The sequence below is a fragment of the Vigna umbellata genome, chromosome 4, assembly GCF_029865625.1.
Source record: "Vigna umbellata cultivar VRB3 chromosome 4, Vumbellata_1.0, whole genome shotgun sequence".
NCBI lineage: Eukaryota > Viridiplantae > Streptophyta > Magnoliopsida > Fabales > Fabaceae > Vigna > Vigna umbellata.
Genome location: NC_142168.1, coordinates 40,578,388 through 40,582,795, shown reverse-complemented (window position 1 = coordinate 40,582,795; position 4,408 = coordinate 40,578,388). Strand labels below are relative to the sequence as shown.

The 4,408-nt window shown below is 34.3% G+C and overlaps 1 pseudogene; it reads right to left on the bottom strand.

Moving 5' to 3' along the window:
- Window positions 1-886: 886 nt before the first annotated feature.
- LOC148200185 (glucan endo-1,3-beta-D-glucosidase-like) lies at window positions 887-3,104 on the bottom strand (annotated as a pseudogene).
- Window positions 3,105-4,408: the final 1,304 nt, after the last annotated feature.

Below are 4,408 nucleotides of genomic sequence, written 5' to 3'. Positions count from 1 at the left end.
TGACTTTTATAAACTTTAAATAGATTTACTTTCTTTTTCATGATACTTTCTGTATAAATAAAATACAATTTTAGCGTAATTTCCTTGACTGAAACTCGCATTAAGATCAGAGCTGTTATTGGATTGCTATTTTCCAATTGTCTAGTTCTAGTAAAGGGTCAGAGAATAAATTAATATTTTATTTATTTATCATCATCATCATCATTATTATTATTATTATTATTATTATTATTATTATTATTATTATTATTATTATTATTATTATTATTATTTGAGAGAAAAAATTGTAATCAACTTCGAAGAAGTTTCCATATTTGTTGTTTATAATTGTTTTTAGTTGACTTTACATTCTGATTCAAAATAGTTGAGACTCAAGGTGTACAGTCTATAAAGTAATGATGCAAAAAGTGAGTCTAAGATATGTGAGATCTGTTATTATAAAAAATAATTATTTCATATATATATATATATATATATATATATATATAATAAAAAACTTTTTTTATTTTTTATTTTTAAAAAGAAGTGAAAGAATGCAATTTGATATAAGTTCAATAAAGTCTTTTATGTAAAATTTAGAGTTGTAAAAATAAGTTAAGTGTATGTTATTAAGATAAAAGTAATTATGATCTAAATTGAGTGGGATTAGTTTTAGTTTAACTTATATGGTAAGTGACACAAATAAGTCTAATCCAGCTCAATCGATAGACTTATCAACCTAATTTATATAATAATACAATCGCATGTATTATAATTTATATGTTTTGTATGTCAAACACAATAATTAACATTGAAATTCAATAACACAATTTAAATTTTAATAGATCCCTTTATTGTCAACAACAATGAATGCCAAAGTGTTGAACCAAAATGAAAGCAACACTCATAATTAAATATATTATCATTCATATAGTAATGGCTTGTCAGAAACAGACCTGTGATAAAGTATGATATTGTCGTAACTTCATTATATGTTTTCTTTTTCATGACATAGAAATCATCGACTTATTGGTATTTTAAAACTTAATAGTAGTAATGATAACAATAGCCAAAGCAGCAGTGTTTCATGTTCAATGTTCATGTTCATGTTCAGCGACCCTTCTTATTCATCCTCTGCTGTGAATCCACCACAAGAGATTAGTCAAAGAGTTTCCACCATCAAAACCTGTAAGGTTTCTTATCTTCTGCAATGCACTTTCATTGTCATAAATCCCTTCAAGGGCATACGCAAATCCCTTCCATCCTTCACCAACACCATCCCTATTCAAAGCAGGTAAAGTCCACTCCACAAGCTGCTTCACAAACTCAGCATTGGAGAAAATGGCTTCAGAAATAGGCACCAATGGTAAGAGCTGAATGCCAAGCCTACACTCTTTCCACTCTGCAGGAGCAAACCATAGTCCAGTGTCCCTCTTGTTAGACCACAGAACTCCCATGATCCTGTTCTCTTGTGTGAACTCTTCCTCATACAAAGTCCCTTTCTCTTCCACATGCCACCACATTTTAGTCCCCAGAATTTCCAATGCTGTCAGTGTTGATCAAAGGGAAACAAGATGAGCATCACCATATGCCAGACCCATCAAAGCAGCAGAGTAATATGCACACACAGCCTCACTTGTGCTCTCTTGGTTCCTTCCATCTGTGAACTCAGTTAACCCCCCAGCCCAAGAGTGAAGAACATAAGGGTCAAAACACCTCAAACGTGTGTAATTGGAGTTTTGTTTTGTGTCCAAGTTCATGAATTCTTGCACAAGGGAATAGGCTTTAGGCTTGTACTTTCTACCCCAGGCTTGATCAAACTTAGTGAGCACTGCAATTCCATAAAGGAAGTACCCCAAATGGTAGTGATGATCATTGTAAATACCAAATCCAAAATCACCACCCCCATCATTGGACCCTTGTTGTGTAATAATGCCACCCCATTTCTTATCATGTAGAAATCCATTCCCTTTGAAAGTTCCCTCTAACCATGGCTCAATGGTTTCCTTCAAAAACTTTATAACCTTTGGAATCACATCAGGGTAGCGCAACTCCTCAGCAATCAGTGCCAACCTTGCAGCCCTTGCAACCAACTTCCCATAAAAATAGGACCTTGTTTCTGTTATTGATGCCGAGTTTAGGCCTTCAACATCATTAGAAAGGGATGAAACAACTTCATCACGGGATTCTTCTTTGACTCCATTGGTTGATTGCCATGTTACAAACACGGGATCTGTTTGCAACACCCATGAATTCCCGACAACACCAACAACATCCCCATCAATGCTTCCATACTTAAAATCTTCAAGAACAGTGACATCATTGTCTTCATTAGACAGAAGCTGAACATGGAGAGGGTGAGCCAAGAGTAGCAAATCCCCTGACCCTTTCTTCTCCCACTTATACTCCACGCAAAAGGGTTCTCTGAATATAGCTTCACCTGACACGGGGTAACAAGAACTGAACTTGTCAAGAACCGCCTCGTGTTTTGAATCAGAATCAGGCAGCAAGGCTATCCGGACTATGCCAGAAAATGCATCAGAAGTGATTTCAGAAAGAGTGTGGCTCAAACTGATGGGGGAGGAAGCATAAAGGATCCATGTTTGACCATTGTTGAACTGAAAGGTGTACTTGGTGCGAGTATTGTTTGAAGAGAATGAAAGAATGGCGTGGACGGTGGTGATGGAAAGAGGGGTTGGTTGGGTGACAGAAACAGTCAAAAAGGGGCTTCCCCTAACAAGGAGGAAGCTAAGATTGGAAGAAGGGATATCCAAAGTGACACTGAGATCACTGTAAGAGGAGATAAGGTGTTTGCCACTTGAACCGTGCTTAGATGAGATGGTTAGATCAGCATTGAAGACTTGGTATATGACAGCAGAACTGACTTGGCGAGAAGGGTATGAGAGAGAGAGGGAAGAGCCAGAGGATTTGATGAGGTAAGGATGAATGTATTCAGGTTGGTCACCATTTTTCAGCACAAAGTTTTGGAAGAAAGAGTTTGTGGGGAGTGGTTTTGAGAGAAGGGTTGAGGAGAAGAATTGAGAGGGATCAGGAAGAACAGTGGATTGTGTCTCTGGGAAGATGAAATGAGTTTTGTTTTGCTTGACCATTGATGCTTCTGAAGATGGTGGAACTGGTGTTTGGTTGTGTTGTGGTGATGATGAATGCTTGAATGGTGTGATTTATATATGGGTTTTGGAGAGCATGAGGTGAATGCACTTGTTCCTTAGAGTTGGTGTGTTTTCATTATTGGCGGCTACTCTATCAACGACCTGGTTAATTATTAAAGTCTTATGAGTAGGAAAGTGGGGTTTGGATTTTGGATTTTTGGGGATAGTTGACCATAGTTTATTGATTTTGTGAACTGTCTTTTGGTGCAAGTTGAGGTGCAATGTTTATCTTGGTGTGTTGATGATGATGTTAGAGAGGATCAATGATTCTAAATTTGAGATGAATGGTGGAAGGGTGTGAGTAAAGAGTATTGAATGATTGATTCAAAGGAAGTGAAACTTGGGAAGAAAGATGAGTGAATGTGACCTTGTCAAGAAACAAGATAGAAGTTTCTCAATGGGAACATACCAAATTCAGATGAAAAAAAAGGAGAAGAAAACATTACCTCACATAAATGCAGATTTATGTGCACACAGTTGGACAATTTGAACCAGATAGACGCATGTTATGAACACACACATGAATCATATTGCATGTTGAAATTTTGCTGGCAACCCAAAATAAGTTATTATTGGAAAAGTCTTATCATTTTTTATTTATTTAAATTTAATTGGATCCCATCCAATCTATTTATTTATTTTATTGAGTATCGACCTAACATATCTTAATCAGATTTATTAATTTAAAAATAATTATTTATTAATAAAAATATCTCAAAAATAGATATTTATTTAATAATTAAAATTATCAATAGTTCTTGTAATATTACTCGTATCTTTTATTATATATTAATTGTGAAGTTGAGTTTTTCATAAACATGTTAAGGAATTCAATGTTTAATGGTGTAGAAAATACTACGCTTTAACTCACGAAAGTATAACTAAATTGTTTAAAAATAATGGAGTAATTGTATATGTTATTTTTAGAAATTGGATAATTGACTTAAAATTTTCAGTTCAAGAATAAGTTATACATGGAGTCCTAACCATTTCTAAATTGAAATAGTTGTCACAGATTGACTTTTTTATAAAATTCAATAAAAGTGAAGTCGTCATAAGTCTTATGGACTTCTTTGTAAATTTTTTAAATCAAAGACATTAGGAATGGTAATGACTTTAAATTTATATTTTAATTAAATTAAAGTTATTTTCACTCATGACAACTTAAGTTGTGCATAATTTTTTAAACTAAAGTCATGGTCAATGATAAGACATGCAAATACGCAATCAATGAGATGCATAGATAGATTAGAAAGCTT